This window comes from Lampris incognitus, chromosome 13 (assembly GCF_029633865.1).
Source record: "Lampris incognitus isolate fLamInc1 chromosome 13, fLamInc1.hap2, whole genome shotgun sequence".
Classification (NCBI taxonomy): Eukaryota; Metazoa; Chordata; class Actinopteri; order Lampriformes; family Lampridae; genus Lampris; species Lampris incognitus.
Genome location: NC_079223.1, coordinates 9,634,887 through 9,648,715, shown reverse-complemented (window position 1 = coordinate 9,648,715; position 13,829 = coordinate 9,634,887). Strand labels below are relative to the sequence as shown.

At 53.7% G+C, this 13,829-nt stretch overlaps 1 protein-coding gene across 2 annotated transcripts in view; it reads left to right on the top strand.

Moving 5' to 3' along the window:
* macrod2 (mono-ADP ribosylhydrolase 2) overlaps positions 1-13,829 on the top strand; it is a 622,428-nt gene that overhangs the window by 228,355 nt on the left and 380,244 nt on the right. The gene's annotated exons all lie outside the window — the stretch shown is intronic.

Genomic DNA, 13,829 nt, shown 5'->3' with positions numbered 1-13,829 from the left:
TTGTGTCGTCGTACCGCTTGTTTTCGTGAGCAGCTTGCTGTCTGTGGACCGCGGCGTCCGGGTTACTCCAAGACACCAAAGTGGGCCGCACTGGGCAAGCTACAACTCATTTTTCCAGTGCAGTCATGGGAATCGATAACTGTTGTAGAAAGTGGTCGGGTGAACTTGACCGTACTGGCTGCGATAGCGAGGACTGACAAGCTCTCTGCCGGTGTGATACCGGAGCTGTTGGTCCAATGAACAGCAGCTTCCGAGGGCCTGTTTCAGCAAATCGACTTAGCCTGCTCCCATCTTTATAAACTTTCACTTCTCCCGTAGCGGTGTATTCCGTTGCCTACCGACACGGGGATCGCCGGTTCGAACCCCTGTGGCTTGGTGGGGTGTCCCTACAGACATTTGGCCGTGTCTGCGGGAGGGAAACCCCCTCGCTGTCAGGTGAAAAGAAGCAGCTGGCGACTCCACGTGTACCGGAGGAGGCATGTGGTAGTGTGCAGCCCTCCTCCTCGGATCAGCAGAGGGGGTGGAGCAGAAAGAAAACACAAAATAAACTGAGGCGCGTGAGCTGGGTGAGCAGTGCTGTACACAGCCCATACCGAGTCGGCTATTCTGCAGTGAAGAAGGCCCCACCTGGAAACTAGACTATAGGGCAGGGGTCCCCAATTACTTTTCATAGCGGGCCACTTTTAGGGCCACTTTTAAAACCACGTGCCACTCAACCTCCAGCAGCATGTTGTTCGTCAGTTTGTTTCGGTGTCGATACGTTGCAGGTATTATAATTTAAACAGAGATTTTTCATCTATTTTTCGATATATTACTAGTCTTACTTTTACTAAGAAATTGATTAAAAAAAAAAATTGGTAGGGAAATAAAAAAATCTTCCTTCTGGCACTTCTCCAAAAATTCTCGCGGACCATAAATCGACCCGTCACGGGCCGGCCGTGGCCCGCGGGCCGCCTGTTGGGGACCCCTGCTATAGGGCAAATAAGGGGGAGGCACATTTTATGCACACCCTGTGAGACCGTTTTGCAGGAAAATATATCCAAACACAGAAGTGAGACTTGTAAGAATAAAGCAACAAAATTTACATTTTTTTTTGAATTATTAATTAGTCTGCAGAGTTGCTTACACAACGTTCGTTCCACCAGAGCAGACGAATAATAAAGACGTAGGAGTGGAATGTCCAGAATCCCAGCCCCGGCAAACCGTCTCCTTTAAGCGCGCCGTGCCCACCCTTCCGTTGGTTAAAGAAACGACCGTAATCGCCGCTGACCTCGGGTGGTACCTGCCCTGCTCTACCCCGAATGAAAACATGAAGCGCCGCACGCTTCCACGGGTGAAAATAGGCTGATGACCAAGTAAACAACAGTTGTGTTGACCTTTTCCCTCATTGGTCCGTCTCAGTCGAGCAGGTCTCGTGTGCGGCTTCGCCTGTGCTGAAGCGTTGTCCGGGGCTCGGGGAGAAGCGCCCTGTACCAGGGAGCCCAGAGAGAGAGAGAGCCTGCATAATAGCAACAGCTGTTCATGCGTTTTCATCCGACGCAGTGGCCTTTCGCTGAATGCCGCCATCTTCCCTCATTTCCGTAATGACGGCCTTGCCAGGGAGTTTGGCCGGCGGAGCCGAGCGTCTGAAGCAACGGCCGTGTTTGCTTTCTCCTCTCGCCGGCCTCGGAGCTGTGCGGTTCAGATTGCGCCGTAATTACACGCATTTGTCTGGTCCGGCCTGACGTTGTTGTTTCTTAGGGCGCACCGGGCGAGCCGAACACAGCCCCAGTGTTCCAGCCCCAGCCCGGCCGTTCCCAAAAAAACACACGTCCTTCGCCGTCTCTCAGGTGACTTGGCGCTGAACTTCATGCAGGGGAAGTAATTTATGATGAAGCTGCTCGGAGGGGGGGGGGGTCGCTCCGAGGGGTTTTATTTTCAAACGGTGTTTTCTCAACATTAGCGTGTCCCTTGTTTGCTCAACCTCTCCAAGAGGGTAATTTCAGCAGGAGGCGACATTTAACTATGCCGGTAGAGAATGTGTGTATGGTTTCAATTGATTACACATCCTTCCTCGTGGCTGATCGCCCGCCCTATGTTCTGCGCGGGAGGAACGGAGCGAGGGGTTTGCTAATTGCCCTCACCGTCTTCTTAGAGCCCAGCCAGTTGTCTTCAGTATGACGATAAGTCGGACCGCTGGTCAATATGAGAGCACTCCAGACGTGGCGGCGATGGAAACGGTGGTTCTCTGGCGATGTTGACTTGAAAACACGATGTATCCGGGGCGTCCGGGTAGCATGGTGGTTTATTCCGTTGCCTACCAACACGGGGATCGTGGGTTCGAATCCCCGTGTTACCTCCGGCTTGGTCGGGCGTCCCTACAGACACAACTGGCCGTGTCTGTGGGTGGGAAGCCGGATGTTGGTGTGTGTCCTGGTTGCTGCACCAGCGCCTCCTCTGGTCGGTCGGGGGCGCCTGTTCGGGGGGAGGGGGAACTGGGGGGAATAGCGTGATCCTCCCACGCGCTACGTCCCCCTGGTGAAACTCCTCACTGTCAGGTGAAAAGAAGCGGCTGGTGACTCCACATGTATGGGAGGAGGCATGTGGTAGTCTGCGGCCCTCCCCGGATCAGCAGAGGGGGTGGTGCAGCGACCGGGACGGCTCAGAAGAGTGGGGTAACTGGCCAGATACAATTGGGGGAAAAAAAGGGGGGGGGGTCCAAAAAGAAAACATGATGTACACCTGACTCCGCCTCTCGATCCAGTCCAGTGCAAAGTGAGTCTTTCCTGGGTCAGCATGCAGACATTATACTTTCAAATCAGAAACTGTAGTTTTCATTTTACTTCTTTCTGGCGGATTGATCTTGCCCTCACCTGCTGAAAGAGGTGGGTGCTGGGAGGGGTGAGAGAGGTGATTACTGGGGGGGTAAGAGTGGTGGGTGCTGGGGGGTAAGAGAGGTGGTTACTGGGAGGGGTGAGAGGTTGGTGCTGGGGGGGTGAGAGAGGTTGGTGCTGGGGGGGTGAGAGAGGTGGGTGCTGGGAGGGGTGAGAGGTTGGTGCTGGGGGGGCGAGAGAGGTGGGTACTGTGGGGGTGAGAGAGGTGGTTATTGGGGGGGTGAGAGAGGTTGTTACCGGGGGGGTGAGAGAGGTGGTGCTGGGAGGTGAGAGTGGTGGGTGCTGGGAGGGGTGAGAGAGGTGGGTACTGGCTGGGGGTGAGAGTGGTGGGTGCTGGGAGGGGTGAGAGGTGGGTGAGAGTGGTGGGTGCTGGGAGGGGTGAGAGAGGCGGGTACTGGCTGGGGGTGAGAGTGGATGGTGCTGGGAGGGGTGAGAGGTGAGAGGTGGGTGAGAGAGGGGGGTGCTGGGGGGGTGAGAGAGGCGGGTACTGGCTGGGGGTGAGAGTGGTGGGTGCTGGGAGGGGTGAGAGGTGGGTGAGAGTGGTGGGTGCTGGGGGGGTGAGAGGTGGGTGAGAGTGGTGGGTGCTGGGGGGCTGAGAGGTGGGTGAGAGGTGGGTGCTGGGAGGGGTGAGAAGCGGATGAGAGAGGTGGGTGCTGGGGGGGTGAGAGGTGGGTGAGAGAGGTGGGTGCTGGGGGGGTGAGAGGTGGGTGAGAGGTGGGTGCTGGGGGGGTGAGAAGCGGGTGAGAGAGGTGGGTGCTGGGGGGGTGAGAGGTGGGTGAGAGAGGTGGGTGCTGGGGGGGTGAGAGGTGGGTGAGAGAGGTGGGTGCTGGGGGGGTGAGAGGTGGGTGCTGGGGGGGTGAGAGTGGTGGGTGCTGGGGGGGTGAGAGGTGGGTGAGAGAGGTGGGTGCTGCGGGGGTGAGAGGTGATTACTGGGGGGGTAAGAGGGTGGTTACTGGGAGGGGTGAGAGGTTGGTGCTGGGGGGGGCGAGAGAGGTGGGTGCTGGGGGGTGAGAGAGGTGGGTGCTGGGGGGTGAGAGAGGTGGGTGCTGGGGGGTGAGAGAGGTGGGTACTGGGAGGGATGAGAGGTTGTTACTGGGGGGGTGAGAGAGGTGGGTGCTGGGAGGTGAGAGTGGTGGGTGCTGGGAGGGGTGAGAGAGGCGGGTACTGGCTGGGGGTGAGAGGTTGTTACTGGGGGGGTGAGAGAGGTGGGTGCTGGGAGGTGAGAGTGGTGGGTGCTGGGAGGGGTGAGAGAGGCGGGTACTGGCTGGGGGTGAGAGAGGTGGGTGCTGGGAGGGGTGAGAGGTGGGTGAGAGAGGGGGGTGCTGGGGGGGTGAGAGAGGCGGGTACTGGCTGGGGGTGAGAGAGGTGGGTGCTGGAAGGGGTGAGAGGTGAGAGGTGGGTGAGAGAGGGGGCTGCTGGGGGTTGAGAGAGGTGGGTACTGGGGGGGTGAGAGGTGGGTGAGAGTGGTGGGTGCTGGGAGGGGTGAGAGCGGTGGGTGCTGGGGGGGTGAGAGGTGGGTGAGAGAGGTGGGTGCTGGGGGTGGGGGGGTTGCATGTTGGCTGCCTTTGCACCACAGAGGCACGGTGAGTGACAGGAGACGGGGACATGTGGACGGTGAGTGACAGGAGACGGGGACATGTGGACGGTGAGTGACAGGAGACAGGACATGGTGTTGTTCTTGTTTGTGTCATTTCAAGTTGTTCAGTTTGGGGCTCCTGATTAACCTCTAGAGAACTAATGAAAGGGCTCATTATGGTAATGAGAGGTAGAGGTTGTGACTGGGGGGGGGGGCTGCAAAATATGGTGTAGCCAAGACTGCACAAGCTTTTTTGGACACACACACACACACACACACACACACACACACACACACACACACACACACACACACACACACACACACACACACAGCTCACTGCCCACCGGCAAGCTGCTCTACTACGTATAGTAGCAGCACCTGAGTGTGTCTGTCACGGCACATGGAGCCGGTCTCCTCCACTCACTCTTCTTCTGCGAGTAATTCGAAAGCCGAGGTGCCGGGGGTAATCTAACCGGGGAGACGAGTCGATAAGAGCCACATGGACGGAGGGCGTTGTTTATAATGAGACACCGCATGAGGAGTCAAAGGTGAAAAATGAGGGTGATATTGGGTATGGGTGAGGAAGGTAAAAAACAAAAATGGTGGGGGGGGGTGTATGTGCTGGAAAAGGTGTGGACGCGGATGTGCGACGGTTAACACCCTGGAATGAAACACGCACTTGTCAGGACACAGAGCGGCGACACACAATTGCAAAACAAAGCCGATGTTGGATCGGCGTGAAGACGAAAGGGAGGCGTCTCCGGTCGCGAGGAGAATGCAGACAGGCTGCCGTCTGCAGGGTGGAGGGACTCCACCACCTCTCAGACAGGACAGTTAAAACAACACGCGGGGGCGGAGGGGGCGGAGGCCGGGGCTGTATCGTCCCAGGGAGCGCAGCACGGCCGGGGTCTGGGGGCGGAGGCCGGGGCCGGGGGGGCCGCGGGGGCGGAGGCCGGGGCCGGGGGGGGGGGCGGAGGCCAGGGCCGTGGGGGCCGAGGCCAGGGGCGGAGGGGGCGGAGGCCGGGGCCGGGGGGGGGGGGGGCGGAGGCCGGGGCTGTATCGTCCCAGGGAGCGCAGCACGGCCGGGGTCTGGCACCGACCCGTCCGCAGCTGTCGGTGCCCCCGTGTCCAGCGGCAGGGTCAAAATGTGCTGCGGTAACCCAACCTGGCCGGGGGAGGGGGAGGGGGGGCGGGGACCCTTTACAGCCCTGGGAACAAACCCAAACGACTACACCACCTACGTCTCATTTCTCCCCGTGCACCCGACACATCCACCTTCGTCGCTGAATCAGTCATCACGTTCAACTGTGTTCCCGCCCCCCCCCTCCCTTTCTGCCCAATTGCACTTGGCCAATTACCCCACTCTTCCGAGCCGCTGCTCCACCCCCCTCTGCTGATCTGTGGAGGGCTGCAGACGACCACATGCCTCCTCCCATACATGTGGAGTCACCAGCCGCTTCTTTTCACCTGACGGTGAGGAGTTTCGCCGGGGGGACGTAGCACGTGGGAGGATCACGCTAGTTCCCCCTCCCCCCCCCCCAAACAGGCGCCCCAACTGACCAGAGGAGGTGCTAAGGTGCTAGCGCTGTGACCGGGAGACACACCCACATCCGGCTTCCCCCCCGCAGACACGGCCTATTGTGTCCGTAGGGACGCTCGACAAAGCCCGAGGTAACACGGGGATTCGAACCGGCGACCCCCATGTTGGTAGGCAACAGAATAGACCACTACACTACCCAGATGCCCCACATTTAACTGTATCTAAAGAAGAAGAAAAGGTATTAGCAACATATCTTGATGCTCAGGGGTACGGAGCACACCCTGACGACGGTTCCGGTACCAGATCCAGATGTCATGTTCTGGTCAGGTTGTGAAATAATCAGGCTTAGACGTGTAACGCCTGAGTAGCCGTACGAGCGTGTGTTGAAGCAGGGGTGCTCGTCCCCCCCGTGGGCTTCGTCTCGGTTGTCTTTCATCAGCGTGATCAACAGCTTGCGCTTGAAGAAAAGCTTAGCAGTTGAAATAACGGAGACAACCCGGAGACTCACAAAGGACGCCAAGATCCATTCTGTCCAAATTAACTTCTACGTTTCTGTTGCACTGTAAAGTGGAGCAAATTTTTCAAACGCCGCATGAATTTAAAGCCGGGAAGACAAAGTCGGCGCTAAGCGCTTGGCGCGATACCCCTCAGTACTGCTGGGGGGTGGTAATACTGAGTGGGCGACAGGTATTTCCAATATACAGCAATATGGACTTCAAAACAATCTGTTTTAGCTCAGAGGGCTTTCGTGGCGAATGTTCTACATCTTTTTTTCTTTTGCTTGTTTGTAGTCCTGCCCTGTTGTGCTGCAGCCTGCAAATGATGTACCAGTACATGTATAGTGACAGGCTGCATCACTAAAACTGGTCTTAACTAGCAGCATGAAACATGCAAGGGAGTGAGGAGGTTAAACACAACACACATGTTGACAGCTCTCAAGAACAGGTTATGTTTCCACTTCTGCTGTGGGGAGATGGCGGCGCGAATTCCCGTTTGCAGCGGCCTCACCCAGTACCAGTGTGGGAAGATGGCGATGCAAACTTGTGTTTGCGGCGGCCTCACCCTTTACCAGTGTGGGGCGATGGTGATGCAAACTTGTGTTTGCGGCGGCCTCACCCTTTACCAGTGTGGGAAGATGGCGGCGTGAATTCACGTTCGCAGCGGCCTCACCCAGTACCAGTGTGGGGCGATGGCGATGCAAACTTGTGTTTGCGGCGGCCTCACCCTTTACCAGTGTGGGAAGATGGCGGCGTGAATTCCCATTTGCAGCGGCCTCACCCAGTACCAGTGTGGGAAGATGGCGGCGCGAATTCACATTTGCGGCGGCCTCACCCAGTACCGTCCATGCAGTGTCTTTGTCCACATCTGCGTCTAAGTTTGTATCTTCGTTTGATGGCCGGGAGAGCTGGCGCTGGATCGGCTGGGACGACTTGGTTTCCTGCGTCGTGTGGGCCCAGGGACCACGGCCCTGCCTGGAGCTGTGCTCAAAGAGGACACACCGAGGGCGAGGGCGGTCTGACAGGATACAGAAGCGGGGCAGGCTAAGCTAACTGCTAGCCCATGCCGACCGGCAGTTCGGATAACACCGAGGGCGGTCTGGCGGCGGCCTCGCCGAACGTTGACTGTGTTTTTGGTGTATTCGTGTGGAGGTGGAGTGCGGGGAGGTGTGTCGAGGGTGTGTGGCTGGAAGAGTTGGCGTTGGATCAGCTGAGGGAGCCTGTTCTGCTGCGTCCGGTGGGCCCGAGGACCACGGCCCTGCCCGGAGCTGTGCCCGAAGAGGAAACACCGAGGGCGGTCTGACAGGATGCGGAAGCGGGGCAGGCTAAGCTAACTGCTAGCCCACGCAGACCGGCCGTTCCGACACTCATCCTGGCGTTCGTTTTCTCGGACAGTGATTTTTTCCTTTTGTAGTTGTGTATATGTGTTCTTGTAGTTTTTAGATATGTGTTTTTGTCGCGTTGCACTGCTCTGGGCTAAGGGAAACGATATCCTGATTGTGTCATACCGAAAAGTCCTTTGAATAGTTTTAAATGTTCAGCATCATCTGACTCTTGCAGTCCTACCTCAGCTAAACTCGGCGATGAGCGTCGCAGGATATCCAAAATGCTGCGTCTGGAGGTCTGTGACTGACGTGCTGTTTGTACTCGTTCATGCGTATTTGAACATTGTCGCGGGAGTTGTGGCTCATGTGAGCCTGCGGTGTTGCGTGTCACGTCACAGAGTAGCGCCGGTGACTGTCTTCGCCATTCAAACGGCCCTAATCCCCTGTTTAGCAGGGTATTATAGGTAGAATGGAGGTTGTTATCCCTAGTCTGAGAACTTTGTGAGGATGATCTCCGGCTCTCGATGCTGCTGAAATTGCTTTGATTCGGATGCATAATCCAATATCGCCAGGGAATAACCGCAATGGATGAAAACGGCTTCTTTCTGACGTTCAGCTCAGTCAGGATCTCTGATTGGCACTTGATTAGGAACTAATCCGGGTCATTATCTCCTCCAGTGAAATTAGTTGAGTAGAAAATGTTGTAGTAAACCGGGGGGAGGTAGAAATGGGAGTAGGGAGGGGCTGGGAACAGTATCCCACTATGGACTATTGAGCATATGATGTTCCTGTGTGAAAACATCATTATATATAGTACTGGAAGTCTAGTTCCAGTCCTGGCAGGTAGAATTCAGCCCCATTCCACCCCGCCACTCCACCACCACCACCCGCCACACAGAACACAATCCCCTTCCATCACCCTTTCCCTCGAACCCCCACCTCCTCCGCCTACCCCATGATGCCTCCTTTGGCTCCAATCCTGAACCCAACCCTCGGAGGAGCAGAAAATAATTAGGCGAGAAAATTGCAGCTGACACTATTTCTGAAAAGCAGGGTATTGTAATGAGAGCAGAGCAGGTATTCATTGTGTCTGAGGGGAGGATTGAAAGCCCTTGGTTTTCAGGCGGGTTGGGAGAAGCCCGGGGAGTGTAAGCAGGGCTTTGCCGAGTCCCTTAAAGCATGTGGGAACAGAGCCCTGTGAGGGCGAAGCACTGGTGTCTTCAACAATGGCAGAGCCAAGGTTACGGCTGAGTGACTAATTCAAACTACTCCAGACGGGCACACGTGCACGCACACACACACACACACAAAGGCACGCTTTGCCTCCCCTTGCTCCAACTTCTTTCTCATACCCCCCCCCCCCCCCCCCGCCGCCTGTTCCCAGTACGGGTTCAGAGGGATGCTGTCCAGCCGAGGCTCAAAGTTATCTTCATTAGCGGTGCAGACTTAGTGAAGTGGCGGTTGGGGGAAGCTTTCTCTGAGCAAGACACCCAGAGAAGATGAATAAATGTTTTGTCCCACATAGGCCCGGCCCAGAGCACTGGCAGGCTGCGAGGAGAGATAGATGGGTTATTAACCGTTATATTTCAACAGGGGCAGAGGAAGCCCAGTGGTGGGGGTGGACAGCAGCAGATGCCGCAGCCCAAATATTAAGCCTTTTAAATACAGTGTCCTCAGTCAAGAGGTCTTAAACGGGGTGGGACGGGGTGCAGAGTTTGGTACCAAATTCATGCGAGGAGCGAAATGACTCCGAGTGTCCCATCGCTGTTACACTACACATTCAGCATCACTGTGGTGTTGGAAGACGGAGGACAACAAATGATGGCATCCTCAAACACCTCTTGGTGACTGACTGGTAGTTTGTTATATAACTGCCATATTTCAGTATAATGATTTTATTTTATGCTACTGCATATCTGACATTGTTATATTGTATTATATTTTATCATGTTATATTATTACGCCGAGAAATCCCAGTGGAGTTTTGCGGCACTGAAGAAAAAGTCCTTTCAGATGATGAGCCGTGATGATTGCATTTACTTCCTTCTGTGGCCGTTTCGGTGTTTTCCTTGTGGACCACAAGATAGTGATTTTGCGCGTTGCTCGGTCTGAGGTGAATGTAAATGCTATACTTAGTTAATGAGGATCAGAGACTGTCTCTGCAACGTTGCAGGCATCCCTTCTGTATGTATCCACAGGGACTAATGCTCGAATCCCGCTTAAATGAAAAAATAAATTGAGAACCAGATTGCACCTAGGTCATATCAGCACTTCAGAGTATACAGATCTGTTTTTACTTGCCTAAATTATGTTTGTAGGACAATTTTTTCCCCCCTATTGAGTTTATCTCTGCAGGTCCATCGCAACCAAAGTTCTCCATCTAATTTGCAGTTAAACTTGAAAAGAAAAAAACGCATTCAAACCCTTTTTCTTGCACACATTTCCTGTTTTTCAAATGGCCACTTTACCCAGCATGCATCTGTTCCGCTCCACCCATTCCGTGAAAGAAAGCCCTAGTAAAGCTGGTGAATTAAATCTGGTGGTCAAATGCCAGATCCTGGCAATCAGCCCCATCAGTTCAGCATATTCTTGTCCATTTACGGGCACAGCGGGCGAAGCTCCAGGCTGTGGGGACTCAGATACTGGATGCACGATGACAGGAGCAGGGAGCTTCAAAAGATGAGGGGCTCACTTTCCTCTAGTGTACACAATCACGAACAAAGGAGCGCGGAAATAGTTTGCCGTCATCTTCAATTTCAATCTCCAACCCGTGAGATGTGGTAAAATAACGTGATCTGGGGGGTGGGGGGGGGCTGAACCTACCCGGGGTCTTTTAACCCAAAACTCCGCATTCCATGTTTTGAGGTCCCCATATGCTTTTGCTTGCTGGTGTCCCGGGGTGTTTATGGTCAGCAGATCAGCTCTGCTCAGCAGAGATTAGAGGAGAGGGTGTCTGGGGAGGGAGGGAGGGAGGCCTCCCCGTAGGATGAAGGGAAGCACAAGGAGCACTGCGTTCAATTTTCCATTATCTGACAATGGAATCTGGCCATCCATTTTCTTGTCTGGTGCCATCAAACTGTGGATGTCCCATGCCCTGCACGATCTACTGCAGGAACACCATTTGCAAAGTTGTAACGGCCGTGTAGTTGACAGGTTGCTGCCTTATCGGGTTCTGAGGAGGTTCCCTTTTGATTGGCTGGCCGAGCGAAGACCGGTCAACAAAGGCGCGGGCGTGCTTATGCAGTACACTGTAAAAAGTGTAACTTTTAGCAAAGGGACTCTACCGCAGTTTTCACCCCAAAAGATAATGATGAAGATAGCAAGAAGGGAGAGGGGTTTTTTATGGGGGGGGGTGGGGGTTTGATTGAAATACTTTTATCTTATTGAAGCCACGTGAATGATGACGTGCTCGTAGGAGTGTTGGCACAGCTACATCTGTTTCGCTGTCGGAACCAGAGCCAGAAAGTTGCAGCCGTCAGATAAAACGCCAGTCAGTACACGTCTCGAGAGAAGTTTTCGAACGCAGCGCCGGGCACGCGTGCGCATCTCGCGGGCTCGAGAGAGAAAGGCAGGAAGTGAAATCCACTTGACAGCCTTTTCACCACTATGACACGGGTGCAAAAATAACGGTAGGCACATCTCAAGCGGTTTTTCTGAAACATTGGGGAGGGGGGGCATCTCAATTCAACGCAGTAAAAAAACACTGCGTACGTAAATGAATAAATAAAAAGGTGTCCTGAGGACTTGTTACATCTATGCGCATATAACCAGAAATATTTCAGAGTAGCGCTCGCCTTCACCAATCTCGGGAGTGATAGACAGAAATATGTCCATTGTTAAGTAGCTCTATGCAATCGGTGCAATCTTCCCTCACGACCACATTTTTGTCAAATCTCGTGTTACTTTTCCGGAGCACCATGAGGATCCATCTACTGCATGTCCCTCAGTCCATTAGAGATGATTGATGGAGCTAAATAATCCTCCACCCAGCTGTTATCTTTGACTCATGACTCATCTCTGATGGATGGGCGGTGAAAAAAGGGAGAGTGGATGCATACTTCCCGTGTAGTCAAACAAAGTACATTTGGTAGATATTCTTCTCCGGCTCACACTCGGATCTAATTTTCCGTGTTATGCGTTTGAATAACTTTCGTTGCACGTGACGTCTAGGGGGCTGTCACAATTATGACACAGCCGCCTGATCGCGGTTATTTGACCCTGTCCTCGATCATTTTGCATAATCGTGTAACCGGTTATTTTCTTGCCCGGTGCGGGATTCGATACGGGGTGTGCTGCACCACAAGGCGACATCACTAACCGCTCGGCTAAAGGGTCAGACCCGTTAGCTAGGGGCTAACGTGTCTTATTAGGAGTTTACAATCGTTAGAATCGTTTCCATTCATTTGTATAAAAACGGCTGGATGAAAGTAACAGAAGGTGCCATATTTCCACCGTTTGTCGTTTGACCGGCGCGCTTTTAATGACGTCGTCTTGCTGCGTCCCCGCTGCCACGGTTTAATGGCACGCGAGCGATGAATTGGCGCCAACACACGGTTTATCTCGACACGCCGATCCACTAATATTCGACGACTGCATTTCGATGAGCGTCTGTTGACACCCGACGTCGTGGGCGTAGTTGCAGAACCGCAGTGGGCACATTTTGGTTTTCATCCAAACGAAAAAGGAGAGTCCAATAACTTGGGAGGAGGTGATTTGACGGATTTGCGGCAAAAAGGTGGCGGTCAAAAGCGCTTATACCACAAATTTAAAAAAGAAAAACAACTACGGATCCACCACCCGACTCAATTCGCCGAACTTGGAAAGACGGCCAATTGGCTGTTCCTGAAGCTTTCCGACGAGTGTCTAAATATAAACGTGACGGTACCAGACGGCGTTCAGTGCGGTCGAAAAACGGTAGAGGCTAGTTCCCGTCGATGCAGACAACGGTCAACTGAGCATGCGCAAGTACCCGTTACCTCCGTTGTTTGGGTAGGTTAGGGTTAGGGCGGGGTTAGGGATAAAGTTAGCCAATCAGACGCAGAGTAGGGGCGGGTCTTCCTAGAATCCTAGCGCCCCGATGCTACGCGGGGCGTGTGGAGGCATGGTAGAGGCATTTCGCGCATGCTCAGTTGACCGTTCTCTACTCCATTTCCGTTCTCTGCATCGACGGGAACTAGCCTCTACCGTCGAAAAACCAGCATGTTTCTGTGACAGAGCAGTTAGCGTCGCGAAGGAAATGACGCGACCAACATGCGTCATAAATAGCGACACGGCGTACACGATGACGCGCAAATTACGCGCGGTCTTTATTTTATTTTTTTGCGCGGTCTTTTTTTACCGCTTGGTCGTTTTAGGTAGATCTTATAACTTTTTTTTGTTCAGTTGATCTAAAACTAATTTTAATGCACATATATGCCGTTTTAGGAGCATTCGGGGAGCGGCAGGTCTGTATCTTTTCTGTCCACACAGTTATTAAACGTTTGAAAATCCAAAACGGTCAAAATGACCGGCTTGGTTGTCAAAGAAATGCTGCAAAAAACGTGTCAGGCCATTTTACCTCTGTGGGCTCTTTAACCGTGTGTGGTCGCTGGTTAACCTACAGCCGTCACTCGTCTTTTGTCCTTTACTTTTAGCAGCCTTTGGAGGAGGGGAGGGGGGCATGCTGAGGAGATAGTATTGTAACGTGCATGGATAAGTAGACACGTTGGTCCTTGACGAACGGATCGGACTTTTTAGTCGACTGGTTAACGTCGCTTGCGGTGCTGGACATACGGGTTCGCGTCCCGGCTGTGCAGTGGCGCCCCCAGACATTTTTCATAGGGGGGGCCAAATGGGGCCACTGAAAATCTTGAGGTGGCGCACCAAAACCAAAAGCCATGACTGAATTTCAGGAAGTCTATGATGCTGTTGTAGTATACTGTATAGGCTAGTGGAAAACTGTCAATATGAGAGTTAAGAAAAATATACATTATTGATTTAAATGAACAGCACCTAATGTAAGATATCAGATAGACG